General features: G+C 34.9%; 1 long non-coding RNA gene across 1 annotated transcript in view; it reads left to right on the plus strand.

Annotated features, from left to right (window-relative positions):
* The window catches only part of LOC139588453 (uncharacterized), a 90,111-nt gene that overhangs the window by 46,898 nt on the left and 28,017 nt on the right, over positions 1-15,196 (plus strand). The window contains exons 2-4 of the long non-coding RNA XR_011678677.1: positions 8,979-9,083; positions 13,404-13,459; positions 14,036-14,113. This is a non-coding gene — a long non-coding RNA (uncharacterized lncRNA). The remainder of the gene's footprint in view (positions 1-8,978; positions 9,084-13,403; positions 13,460-14,035; positions 14,114-15,196) is intronic.

The following is a 15,196-nucleotide window of genomic DNA, read 5'->3' on the forward strand; positions in this document are numbered from 1 at the left end:
TAGTAGATATATAAATATGCAGAGGCAAAAGGAGGAAGAATAATTAAGAGAAGAAATTACAAATAAAGGTGAGAATTTTTTCATTATTATCCTTAATAAGTTTAGTTTTTAATGAAAATAAATGTGTATGTGAGGAACTAGAAGTGAATAAAAGAGGAGAAAAAAGCCGCATGAATAGGCTATGTTGAGGAGAGGGAAAGTAAAGGCTATTCAGTCCTAAAAGTTTCTTAAAGTTTCTGTCTCAGTAACTGAACAAAACTCTGGACAGAAACATCTGGACAAAGAAGGCAACACTTGTGTCAGCAAACAGAGCAAGAAGATGTAAGAACTGTGGAAGCCTACCAGCATTTTATGTTGGGTGACAGCCAGTATTTTCTGTGCCCATGGAAAAAGACAACTGCAGCCTATGACTCAGTGAATTATCTGCATGAATCTAATTCAATTCATGAATCAAATCCTGACATACCTGACATAATACAGCATTAACACATTAAATGAAGATACCATAAGCACTTCTGACAATTAGGAATAGGGGCATGATGATAGTTACACTGCAATAACCCAGTTTAACAAATCAACATAGCAATGTAATGAAATTACACATTAAGCAGAAAGGAGCAACAAAGACTGAGATAAGGCAAGATCTATTTTTTTCCTAAATTTAAGTTTGGAACTATGTTGAATATTAACACACAAGGAACACAACTCTTCTTATAGCTCAGGCCATGTTTAGATTTTTGCCTGCTATCACATTCAACTCTATAGGCCTTCAAATACACAATTAAATACACAGTTGATGTGTTGGGGTGAAAATTATGGAGATTCACAGCTGGGGTAAAAATCATAAGAAACTAGCAAGATTTACTTCCCCCAGGCACAGTATTAGTATTGTCAATGGAAAAACTTAATCAGAAATCAGAAAGGTCTTAGCTATCACCAATGCATCACCCTCAGGAGAGTGGGACACAGGAAATCTACTCTTGTAACCAGATATCATTCTCAGACCATTTACTAATGATAGAGATTATTTTCTTTTTCTCACAATGACTCTATGAAATAGTGAAAGATAAAAGCAACCCTTACCAGTGAGAGGATTGAGACATGTTGTCATCTGGATTTTTAAATCTGTAGATTGTGGGGTTTTTTTCATTTGAGGTAGGCATTGAGGTATAAATTAAATTATTAGCAAGAAAAAGTCCAGTAAACAAAAATGTTTTACAGTTTTTTACTTATGTTAGAATTTCTTGACTCAGTGAATGACAGGAGCTTTAAGCATCTATTTTATCTCTCTCTCTGTAATCCCATAAAATAAAAAAAAATTATCTTCCTCTTATAGCTTAAAATTTCCAATTGTTATCAAAAGTCAAGTCAAGATTAATTTTTGCTGTGTATACTTTTTCAGTTTGTTTTTTTGTTTGTTTGTTTGTTTTGGATTTTTGTTTGGTTTTTGTTCGTGTTTTTTATTTGTTTTGTTTTGTTTTGTTTTTCAGAAATAAAGCTATGCATTACAATACTGCCTTAATCAGGATAAGTGCAGTCTAGGTAGCTGGGTTTTGTGTTTTTTAGCTGGATGTACCATCAATGATTAAGTCACATTCCAGATTTTTAAAAATGGGGTGGTTTCTTCATACAGCAACTTTGCTTGAGAACAAATATACTTCTGCTTAAAGCATCAATAATATTTTAATTATATTTTTACCAAACTCAGAAAATTAAGTATTGCTATATCTCACCTACTACCTTTGAATTTGAACTAACTGAGAAATAATGAATTATGGAAAAAAAATTGAGTTTCTTTGTTGGGTGTGGGAAGCTCATTCTTTCCTTTCTTTCTATGGGCACAAATCTAGGCAGAATAAGAAAACTTTTGAATCTTTGAGAGTGAAAACATGTTGCAGGTGCTCACTCAAAGATAGAATATATACTCAAGACACCTTAATTAAAATCTTGACAAATCTAGAGAAGAAGCAGCTAGATTAATTTAGATTATTCACATACACAGAGATAGATAATTAAAAAACCATATAATTGCAGTGCATCTCCCTGTTCAAAAGCCCTACCTATCTGTGGATCTGGTACATTTTTTTTATCTATCATCTCTAGGATGCCAAGTCCCTAGGAACTACAACTTGTGGTATCTTTCAAAGTGTCAACACTAAGGAGCGTGACCAGCTGAGAGTGCATAAGCAGCATCCATTTACAATTCATGGATGGATCACCACCCACACCACTCCCACTCTTCTGGGGGGGATGGGGGGGGTGTCTTTTTTGTTTTCAGACAAAACATGGAAAGAATAATACATGCTGTAATGTTTTTCTATGGTATTTTTCTTCTTTTCTCCTCCTTTCATTAAATTAGCAACTGCTAATACCTAAAATGAATTTAGAGATCCATCTGCTTAACAAATGTAGCATTTATACCCCTGCAACTGCCTTTCAGGCAGGGGAATAGCTTGTGCATAATAAAATCAATTGGTTCCTGCTTGTTTCCTGTCAACACCAAGGGAAACCAACAGAGAGTAGGAGGAATTGAAAACAACTCAGAAATTAAAGGAAAAACTTCTTGCCTGTATTGGACAGTCTGTCATTTTGCCCCCACAATCAAAAATCAACTTTCCTTGAGTATTGCTGAACTCTGTCAGAAAGATTTTGTGTTACCTGATTTATTGGCCTCAGCAAAGCTTACAAGTCCCCGAGTTCCTACATAATAAAACTTCTACTGTCTTTAGCTTCATGGATTGCAAATTCAAAAGAGATCTTCCTGTCCACATAATCTGTAAACTAGATGGCAATACTTCCCACAGATGTTGATATTGAGATGATTTTACTATTGTTAGTGACAGAGGATGAACTTGGTTTCTCATGATTTATAGTTATTAAGCTTCTTCATCAAGTCAAAAATAAATCTGTGGAAAAGCTGGAAAATGTGCATAGCTATTAGCAACACTCCCGTGTCATAATCTCAGCAGTGGAAATTCAGCTGTGCTCCCTTGGCATCCTGAACTTGCTCCAAGCAGACCAACAGAGCATTTTTGGCATATAGTTCCAGATGTTAAGGCTTCTTCTGACTACAAACAAAGGTTACAATATCATCAGCTAACATAAAAGTTCAATTTAAGAAAATGCAAAAACATACACCCCAAAATTGCCTCAGAGCCTGCACCTTACAGGTACACAGAGTTTTTTATGCCTGACTGGCTGTAAACAGTAGGATGCATTCCTGTAAACAGTAGGATTCATTCCATCTTTGGAATAATAAAGTGTATGAAACTTATTGTTTCATTTAATTACACTTGATTTACAGAATAATTCATAAGTACGGGAAAGATAAAAATTATCTTCCTCTTCCCCAGAGATTTATTAATAAATGTAGGTATTATCCTTCTTCTGATGATTAACTACAAACACTTGAAATAGCTGTTAAAAAATCTGTGGGAAGGAAGGACAGAAAGGACTTCAAATTTTCTATGAAATAGAGCTATTCTTTAAAATGTAGGTGCTTTAACAATCTCAGTAGTTACTATCACTGACTGTTTTCACAAACTTCCCAAGTTTTCACCAGAAAGACATGTTCCAAAGCAAACTAAACTATGTTTGCATCTTTCCTTCTCCAGCTGGGTTAAAGATTTTAAGAAGAGTCCAAATCAAGCAAAGTCAAGTTCATCTGATGTTGCTAATGAAGAACATAGAGTAAGAGTCACCTAAAAACCCAATTCTATTGTGATTACCAATTAGGTGTTACATCTCTGTGTTCACATAGGAATACAGTTAATATTAAGGCTTTGCCCTGCACTGAGTGCCATGCAAGGAGAGTATTGCTTCCTGGCAGAAATCAATAGGAAGCTAAAAGAAAACATAGGACTGCCAAGATTTGTGCCATGGAAGCTAAGCTGATTAGCCTAAATTTACAAAGATCAAAAACCTCATAAGTTTCAATAATCACATTATTAAGAGAGCAACCACTTCCAAAACTGTAATTTAGGAATGTAGTAGCATGGATATTAAACACATAGTTGTATAATATATGTAAAACATCTTTTTCTCTAGATATGTGAAAAATTTTCATGTCATGTCAGCTGTTTATCACTGGTTTCTCTCATCTGACTAGCTACAGGCAAGCAGCAGCACCATGTTTCATTTCCCAGACAGAGGATCAAGAAAGGGGATATCACTGTCATTTTTATTCCAGCTGTGAGAAGACAGAATGTTTGTGGTGTTTCTCCTGACTGACAGATGAGTGAAGAAGTCAACCAACTGTGTCTTATGGTTCAGGTTATTTCCTTCAGAGAATATCAGAATAAAATTGAAAAATAAGTTCTTGCTATAGAGCTGTCATAAAATAATTCAAAAATCCTATATAACAGCTATCATTCTTTCTTAAAATTGGAAAACCAAGTATCCTTCTTTGACACAGGCTGGTTCTCAGACTATCTGAAATTCCTATTTGTTCCTGTTGCAACTTTCCTACTTAATTCAAACGTGTTTGTGCTTGTTCTTCCTCTCAGAAGTTTCCCTCATCTTGAAAGAACATCCTTCCGCTATGTTACTTTCATTTCCTATTGGACTTGGTTCTATATTAAGCTGAAAGATAGCAACAACAAAATGAAAGGTAAAAAATATCAAGAATATTGATTTATGATGGAAAAGCAAGTTCCGGTGTTAGCTCTAGAAAATATTTTTGTAAAATTAATTGCTTGCTGCTTCCCTCACCTCCACCCCTGAGGATTAAACTTGCTGAAAGCTGAAGTTTTTAAGGTTTAAAAAACTGTTTTCTTTCAGAAGGAAGGAAAGAAGAGTCAGGACTCCACAGCCAAAGAAAGAAAATAAACAAAGGGGAAATGATGCCCTACATATGAGAAAGAAAAGGAACATTCAGTCTGAGTGTGCCCTGCCATTTTTTGAATGAAACTTGATCTTGGGGTGGGGGAAGAAGAACACAAGTGGGGAGAGAAAATAGTCCAGTTAATTGGGGGAACATAAATGCTGCTGAGGTGTTTTGTGGCTGTCTGATATTCCTGCCTTTGCACAACATAAGAAATATAAGGATGTGACACCACAGCCACTCTCAGCCATAGCACAGCTTTCCTGCAGCTACAAAGGTGAGGTACATGCAAGATGTTAACAAAATCCATTCATAGCCTGGAATAGATGTGATTAGTGTTTCTTTTCCTGTTATCGAGGTGTATCAAAAAGAAAAATACCCACATCCCAATATTTCAAATTCAAGGAATAATCTGGTATCTATTTCAATCATTTGCTTACTCCAAATCAAGAAAAATATGAAAAATCTTTTGATGGTAGTATTTTGTTAAAAGGACCTAGGTGAAGAGAAGAGGTGGGGCTGTTTCTATCCTGGCTGTTGTGCTCAAGTCAGATGCAATGATTTGAACAGAGGTGGGGATTGCCTTCCTAAAAGCAATCAAAAATTCACACTAGAAAAAAAATCTGGTGTGCCATGTAAGGATAATAAAGAAGACATTTCACTTTGAAATCCAAGTTCAGGTTGCTCCTGAAAAGATTAGACTCTGTGCCCAGCTGCATGTTCCCACCTCTGCTACATCTGCTCCAGGAGTCATCAACTAAACCCAACCAAGTGCCAGACAAGCGCTGAAGTCAATGCAAAGGGGAAAAGAAGATGGTGTATCAGAATAGGAAGAGAGTAAAAAAGCAAAAGAGCTCTCCTTAGAGAGAACTAATAGCTAAATTAGATTAAGTATATTGAGAAAAAGCAGTCTGAGATTCACAGGAAGGAGATAGCCTGTGGGTAAAAATGTTGGTTGAAGGATTTCTGTGTTAACTAGAAGTAAGAAAAAAGCAGTAGAAGTAAGAAAAAAGCAACATTTGAAAGTTAACAGAAAGTGAGCCCATTTTTTATGAACAGCTGGAAGACAGAATAGTGTTCTTGCAATCTGGGAAGCCATTCAAAGCAGTAGGAACAAAAACCAGTGTAGTAGGGAAAGATTCCCACAGTAAAGCTACATATATGTAGGGGTATTTTCCACCCATTGATTTTACTATCATGTACTCATTCTAATAAGAACTTTTATTAAGATTTGAATGCCCTTTTACTGGTTTTGTAGTATTGGCTAGAAGTGAAAACAGCCCTATTCCTCAGATCTGATATATACTTGATTCTGATAGAGTGCCTTAGCATGGATGCATAAATATGCATGATCTAATTTTAACAGTTTCTCTGAAGCTGGGCAGACAATTTTACCATATAAAGGTCTCAAACCAGAAGTTTTAAAAACAGCTAGTGGGTTTGAACATTCAGTGTAGCCACACTGAAGCTAACCTTCAGGGAAAAGAAAAGAATCTACCTTTTCTAAAAAATGTGTCTTTTGCAACTGAACATCTCTGAAATCAAACCACCAAAATTAAAATTATTTGGGAGTCAGTAGTATTTTTACTATTTTCTTTATAGATGGTCTGCTAAAAACTAGATCACTAATATAAGAATTCAACTGACAATTCTTAGAAATCTACTTTGTTTTTCTATAAACAACAAATTGTGGATCATAACAACACAAGATGTAACACAGTGAGAATGAAAATATTTTGCCCTCTGATTAGTATTAAGTTCCTCCTATGATTGCTCTTAAGTGCACTTAATAATCAACTAATATATTTATTAGAAATAAAAATATCCAGCTTGCATATCTGTATGAATGGAAATCTAGATGTAAGTCTAACAACTGTGCCTGCCATATTTTTATTAGTTGACCTTCATGTGCTTAATTGCTACATTCATTATGTATCTTAATCACTTTTTTTTCCATTTTCTTCAAGTCCTAACATTAAGTATTTAATCATGAATACATTTGAAATTTGTATATAGACCACACATTTATTCCTAATATTGCATATGAGAATCTGTTGTTTATTTCTGTGTTACCTGCAAATGACCACATAAGAAACTCTTAAGAATGTAATCAGGATGTCAAACTCCAACCCACATTGCCTGTAGCTACCCCACGAAAAAGCTACCCCACCTCTTCCTTGGGGAACATCACAGTAGATGCATTTATTTTGCCTTTCAGAAAGCTCTAGAAGAGCAGGAATTCCCGTTGCTCACCCCAAAATGAGAAAATTCTGTACTGCCTCAATGTAGATGCTCCAATTATAGATACCACTTTGCCCTCTGCAATCTCTAGAAATTCACTTGATGTTCCACACAAAATAATGAAGGTGTATAGGCATATACATTGTAAAATAAAAATTTGTTCTTTATAATAGAAGTTTGACTTCTAACACTAATATACCAGAGATTTTGGTGCTTTAAGAAATTCACAGAAAAATTACAAAATTAGAATCTGTACCAAACTAAATAAATAGTTTGAACATCTGATGGACGATGAACAGTTTTGGATGCCTAAAGGAAAAAAAAAGTATTAAGTTATAGGTCTTGTGTAATAAAGTATTTCAGCCTGGAAAATATATGAGAAAAGAATCACAGCAGGACTCCAAAGCTTTGAAGTTAACAGTTCACAATAGAAGAGCAAGGCAAAAACATGAAGTTATATGGCTGTCATGATGATGTTAAAAAATATCTTTAGCAGACAAATAATGAACAAGGTATGAAAGACCTTAAATTAAGTCACATCAGCTCTGGATCTGACATCCAGAGCAAATAGAACTTGCAAATCCACTACGAAATAATCTTCAAATTGTTTCTGAGATATTTTTTGTTTGCTTCTGACTCTGGTTTTGTCATTGTTGCTTACTGAAGAACTTAAAATCATTCAGCATTTTAAATGGTATATCACAAGAGAGTGACAAACTTGAATCTATTGTGCATGCAATATGGTTTTACAGGAACCCTGACTCTGAAGAAGCATCCAGGTCCTGTGGGATTCTGACACTCTGATTTCCTGCTCATATAGTCCAGGCTGCTGTCGTCTTTCTCTGCTACCAGGGTGCTTCTGGTTCATCCTCAGTTCTGTTTGCCAAGGCCTCCAAAACTTTTCTTGCAGAGCTTCTCCTCACATTCTGTACCCAGCCTGTATCTTTGTAAAAAAGTTCATCCTCCCTTGGTGAAGGAATTTGCATTTGACTCTACTGATTTTACAAGGTTCCTGTTCCTCATCCATCCACTTGTCTAGGTCCCTCTGCCTCAAGTAAATTACATTATCTCAGTCTGATGTCAGCTGCAAACTGGACTGAGAGAGTACAACAGATTCTAGTTGCTTCTTCCAAGTCATTAATAAAGAGGTTAACCAAGTGATATCCCAAAATAAGACCCGTGTGGTATTCCACTTATCAGCCTGAGGTTGAGTGAGCCCCATTAACCATGGAGCTTCATCATTACATCTATTTTTTTACCCATCTATTTACCTATCTATACAGACTGTGATATCTCAGTTTGGATTTTATTTTGTGGCAGAACTTGTCAAAAAATTCGTCCTATACACTATATCTAAGGTTCTCTCCTCATGCACAAATCCAGTCTTCTGACCCTCAGGTTTAATGACACTGGTTAGACATGATTTACCTTTTGGTAAGTTATGCTGACTGCTCCCAAACACTGCTTTCTCCTCCATCTCCCTAGAAATGTGCTCCAAGAGGATTTGTTCTAGAATTTTCCTAGGTAACAAGGCAAGTTTTTAGACTCACCTTGACTGTTTTGCTTCTGACCTTTTTAAAGATGGATTTTTGAACATTTCCCTTTCTCCAGTTGCTGGAGTCCAACCTCCATGACTTTTCAGATATGATGGAGAGCAGCTTTGTGAGGACATGCCTTTGCCTACAGGCTGTCAGGTCCCGTGGATCTGTATGAGTCAAGCCATCTCCAGCAATCCTGGACTTGACTCTCATTCACTGATGCTTGTTCTTCTCTTGGAACCATTTCTTTGGCCAGGGCAGAGATCTTATTGGCAAAGGCCAAGGCAAAGAACATTTTGAATTCTTCAAACCTGTCTGCGTTCACTACCAATAAATCCCCTATTTCATTCAGCTGTGTCCACATTTTTCTTTTACAGATTTTCACTACTAATGTACCAGTTGAAGCTCCTTAGGGCCCTTCATGTACCTTCCAAGCTTCATCTGTCACTGATCCTGGTCTTTCCTAATACCATCTGTACATGGTATGGTAATGTTTCTAAGTTCTCCTTTGTAGTATGTCACTGCTTCTACCACAATGATTAAAAAATGAAAAGTGCATAATTTTGCTTGATTTAAATGTCAAGAGAACCATGTTGTATCTCTACTGCTCTATGGAATTTTTTACTGTAAAAAGAACAGTGGTTCCATTGCCTTGCATCTCTAGACATTGCTGAAGATAAGTGTATTTATACGACACTGTATGTTTTGTAGTTAATAAATCGGACACCATGAACAAGCTGTACAATCTGTAGTGCTTTCCATTTTAATACATGAGTACCTTACCTTTACTAGCAAAAATAGCTCTCTACTTTTTATCTTAAAGATATATTTTATCATTTCAACATAAAGAAAACTCAGTCAGATCTGTCACATCTCCTACAATGACAAGAAGCTGATTTTATACAAAACAGAAAGTTGAATAATTTAAAATATGGGTATTATTTTTTCCATTGAGTATAACCTGTTGAACCCAATGCTATAATGCTAAATGTTTAACAAGATTAAAAAAATGGACTGACTGAATCTAAACACAAACTTCTATAATATAATTAGAAGTATATATTATTTTACATATAAATCTTTCAACTTTAGAATCCATTGTTGAGCATTCAGAGTTGAAAAACTGTTTTATAATCAGATTATAATGTAATTACAGCTTCTAAGACCAGTTAAATATCAAAGAGAAAGTAGTAACTTGATAGAATAGACCATTAGTCAAATTTAGTATGCAGCTTTGTTGGTTTCCTTGAAATATAGAGAATTTGCATTTAATACTTACATTAGTTTTACATGGACATTAAGCAGCTTCAACAAAGCAGGAATCAAATCCCTGTTTTGATGGCAATTTATGAGAGATCATTGCTTTCATGAATATCAGATAATTTATAATCCCTATTGCTACTCCCAAAAAAATCCATGTTTATAAGCAACAGCGCCTTCCTTATGAGGAAAGATAATTATTTCTTGTTGGATGGAACAGATTTCTCATCAAATGTGAATCAAGGAAGTTTAAGTAGAAAACAATGGCAAGTTGGAAAAGAAATTTTAAAGGCTTTTGAAATGTTATATCTACATAATTGGTTTAAGTGATTGAAGTAAAAGTCTTTAATATCCTAGCTGTAATGATCTATGGAAGTATTCATGACAATTAGCATATCTCATTTCACACTCTTCCTTTCTTCAACCAAAATAGAGAAATATCTTTTTTTCTTTAAAGAAACTATGATTTCATAGCACCTGGAGTAGACCTTTCTGTCATGAAAGACGAGACAGTATTGATATGTAAAACTCAAATCCAGAATTGGCTAATTGGGCATTTACAATGTAAATTTCTGAAAGAAACCACTTTTAATGAAGTGAAACTTTCTGAGAAATCTGAAAGGCTTCCCATCCAGCTTCTCCATGAACCAATATAAAGCAAAGAGAGCCCCTCAGCCACTGGAATAACCCTAGAGGCTTGAGAAGTTTTTTGAAGTACAGACTTGCATATAAAAACTCCCAGGAAAAATTTGTTACCAGAACTAACATTTCTGTTGAATTCTTTCAATTTAATTTAAATGCCTAAGTAGCCAGTGGGACTGAGACTTGAACTTTGATCTCCCTGATTCTAAATCACTATCTTACATATTAGAATTTTTTTTGTTTTTAATCTTCCCATTCCCCACCTGGAAAATAAGGTACTTAAGAATTAAAATTCTGTAGGACTGTGTTATGTTGATAAATGAGTCTCTTGTTGTTTAGTGTACAGAGTCCCCAGGGATATAAGCAGTTCAAATTTTCATTGTTATTTATTTCCTTTTAAAATAAGATTGTTGATAAATAGATTTCAAAGTTAGTTTTCATGTATACTATGACAATTCTGAAAAAATTGATGGTAAGATGCATTTCTTGGTGATTAATCTTCTTAAAATGCAAAGCCAAAACAATCAAACAGCATGTAAATATGAAGCATTTTACAACTCTCAAGCACTACTTCTCATTCATAGTGCACAGCAGATAAACAGGATCTTAAAAAACTGAATTAGTGCCATAGAATATTCATCTCAACCATTTCTAAAGAATGTTTCTTCTCCAAATAATCATATTATCTATTGCCAGCACAATATCTACAGCTGCACCTGTTAGATACTTCTTCTCTCCCTGAAAGCATGTTAGATTTATATGTGTATCATGACCAAGACTGCAAATATTAATTAATCTTTACAGCTAGTGACTGAATGAGTTTGACTGGCACATACAATCCTGACAAAGAGAAAAATTTTGGTAAATAGCTTCAGAGGATCTGTTTGGCAAAAGCTTTTCAGGCATGCATAACATTTGAATGCTACCTCAGTAGAGACTGAAAGGCATTTTTTTCACCAAAATTTTGGCATTTATTACACTGAGTAATCAAAACACACATTTTAAAGAGATGTATATTTTGCAACGTTTATATATATATATATTTAATGGACATCTTTTGCTTATTTAATTATCAGCTGGACACATAGAAAATATCAGTCTCCCAGAAAAAAACCCAAAAACATATTGATGGCATTTGTGGAAAATGGGGGAGTTATTGTATTATATACATTTATCAAAGTCATGGGTATTTCTGTTACATTTCTGAGCTAGTTAAGCCTGTCTGTAGAGGCAAGCATTAGAGAAAGCAAAAAGGAAGAGAAAGTAATTGGAAGAATGGATTCAAATCTAATCTAGGCAACTAGATTATGCCAAAATTTTAAGATTCCAGGGGCATATTCCTCTTGAATATATGCTTGTGGACAAGGTAAAAAAAGAAAATACTTCTGAAGTAGTAGAGAAGTTCTTTTCTGCCTAGTTTAAGGTTCTAAGATTAATTACACCTTGAAAATATATCAGTGAGCAGGAGGAATGAAGTTCAGACATGATAAAAAGGCACTATATCCATGTGCAAGGAAAAATTACAAAATCCAAAAGGTTCCAAAACCTTAATAGCTTTACTTAGTCACAGAAAATGATTTTATCATCAGAAACAGTTTGAGGGTGCTGGTTTTTTAACTATATATCTATGACAGAGCTGCAACTGCCTCATCATGCTGCCCTGTGAAAGAATGATAAAAACCACGGCAAAGACCAGCAGGTTTCAAACTCGAGCTCTTTAGGCCATAACAGCTTCTGATGCAGGTAATGGAGATATGCCAACTTTATTGTCATTTGGACCTTATCTGAAGAATAGATCAATTTACACAATTTTGTGGGGGCAGAACCCTTTGGCTATGCTTTGTATCACTGGATTCACAAGCAAGCAAAGAGTAGTTCGTGCACACCTATTCTAGAAAGTACTGTGGCTTAAGAAATTAACAGCTTCAGCTTAAGAAATTAGCATTCAATGGGTCATTAAATGTAAATGTGCTTCAATTTTTAATTATTACAGAGTATGGTATCACAAAATTATATGGAAATTCATCTAACTCTTCAAACCAAGCAAGAATATAGGAAAAACAAAATCAGTGTAATTTAAATTTGCTCAACTTTTCTCTTACCTAGAATCAAATTTCACAATGTCTTTAGAATTTATTTACAGTACTAATTTATGAATGTACTGAAGATATTGGCTCTTATATAAAACTACTAAAATAAGTGGTGAGTTCACTGCAGCTGCAGCGAAAAACCTGGACTAGAAGCTATTTGTCACCTCTGAGACTTGGATGAATTAATTCACTGTGGACATCAACACTCTGGAAGGTTGTCCATACTATATTTTCTTGTAACTCAGCATTAAAATCAGCAGGCACTGACTGTAGTAAGTTCCCTGTTAAGTTACAATCTCATTAAATAGTGTTCTAAATCACAATTAAACCTTCTGTGGTACTAATCTCCCAATCTGCTGATTGCACTCACTAAATTATTGAGCTGCTGAAAGTAAAAAAAAAATAGAAAAACAAGTAACTCAGACTTTAAATGTACTTTGGACACAAGTAAAAGACTTATGCCACCTTGGAAAAGAAAAACAAAAAAGAAATTGACTTTTGCTTAGAAACCACCTTGGCTTCTGTTTAGATCATTAGTTAGTCTCAGAGTCAGGAATGGGCCTAAAATTGCTCCATGTCTTTGTAAAGCTTACAATCAGAGAGTAGAGATGTCCTCAAAACTACAGTGCTCTTAACTCAATGTCCAAAGGGCACAGTAGTGGCCTTGTTTCCAATGCTCTTTTGTTAGCTTTTGCTGGTCTCTCTCTATTCATCATTTCTCTGTCTTGTTTAATACTTTTTCCTGCTAACCCTTGTCAATACCTCTTTTTTGTGTCCTCTACCATTGATTGACCTTGATTCATCTATAAGAGCATGACATGATGAAAACATAACTGTTCACAAAGAGGCAAGAAGATTTGTAACAGGTAAGAAACATAAATAACAGTCTTTGGAAAAACAGTTAACAAACCTGCTGGCCCTGTTTGTGCCTCTCCATTCTCCATACCATATTACCAGTGCCTGTGCATTTAAATAAGGCACATTTCTTAGATCTCTGGATGAATCCCCCTCCTAACATTTATTCTTGTCAGAAAAAAACCCAAACCAACTGGGTAGTAGGCTACAGTTACACTTCCTCATTCCACAGAACAACATTAAATATGGCTAAGTTAAATACATTCAGGCTGTGTTTTGAGAACTGACAAATTTCCTGTACAGCATTTAGTCTATGGTAAAAAACCTGTTTTATATGCAGGCAGATGGTTGCTCAGTTGTGATGAATGTCATAGTTGGCTCAGCTGCGTGGGAACTACTGCTTTAGTATTGCAGGCCAACCCAGGAGAGCGGGCACTTATCCCTTTGATGGTAATACCAGTGAACGTATGCATGAATGTATGAATGTAAGTGGCTGAATAGCTGCATTGAAAAATCAGTGTCTTTGCTTTTGATGAGAATGTGAGTCAGCTATAGGGGACAGAAAATTTTCTTTTTCTTGCCTGCAGATTGTCAAGAAAACATAAACATGTTAGTCAAGAATCAAGACTGCATCATTTTAGGCAAGATGTACTACCAAACACGAGGTAGGCTACTCCTATGTATGTTTTGAAGGCTTTCAACTTTTCTGAATTCTCACTAACTATATGTTGGCCCTTGCCATAATGATGTTGACAAGTTTTAATTTATTTAAGCTACATGTTTTCCATTATATAAAGAAAGGAAAATACAAATTATGCCCCTTATTAAAATAAGTATCCAAATACCTATCATACATATTAGATATTTGCTATCAAAATATTGTTTATTCCTTTAAAATGCTGTTTGAAGTGTGGCTTCAATCAAAACTCTAAAATTTGGTTTCATTAAAAAATTGCAAAAACTATACAAGTTCTTTCATCCTTAATGAAACCTACAGAAGTAATTTTATACAAATTTGTTGAAAGACAGACTCATGGGCCAGCAGTGAAAAGTTCTTTTAATAGGCAAGTTGGAAGAAGCCATTCTTGAACCAAAGGGATATGAAATGTAAATGCTGGCAAACTCTTGTCTATAGCATTGAAAATTATAAAACTCTAATATGACACTAATCATCATATCACTCATCAAAAATAATGGTCCCAAAATTAAATATAATAACTGGGAAGCCCACTTCAACATTAGTCAATAAACTAATAAGCTTGTTAAAAGAAAATAATTACTTGGCTGCAGTATTTGAAGAGCATGTATTTATTTTGTAATACTCTGAAATGCAAGAAGAAAAAACTGAATAAATCTTAGGACAGGAATAAACTTTCCCTCTTGGATGTCTTGATTAATTAATGTTTAGTAGGCTCTTATATGTGAGGCCAAACAGCTGAATGCTTAAAAATCAAGAAAAGAGAATCATAAGCCTCTGAATCACAAGCCTCTGAACTTCCATAATAAATATAGATTTTCTTGTCATATTCATATGCTACATGAAAAAAGTTATTAAATTAGAATTTATATCTCTCTCAACCACTACTCATCTAGCTGCTTGAGCAAACTTGGAGTTCATGTCTGGGTTGGGGGCAGGTGAGTCTAAGCTGGAGGTTAGCTACTTGTTCTTGGTTTAATTGTGAGAGAAAATACTTTGGGGAAAACTTCCTCCATTCATCAAAACCTTTAATTAGCAAGCATGTAACTCC

This window comes from Agelaius tricolor, unplaced genomic scaffold (assembly GCF_023055355.1).
Source record: "Agelaius tricolor isolate 1412-34295 unplaced genomic scaffold, bAgeTri1.0.p SCAF_3, whole genome shotgun sequence".
In the NCBI taxonomy this organism is placed as follows: domain Eukaryota; kingdom Metazoa; phylum Chordata; class Aves; order Passeriformes; family Icteridae; genus Agelaius; species Agelaius tricolor.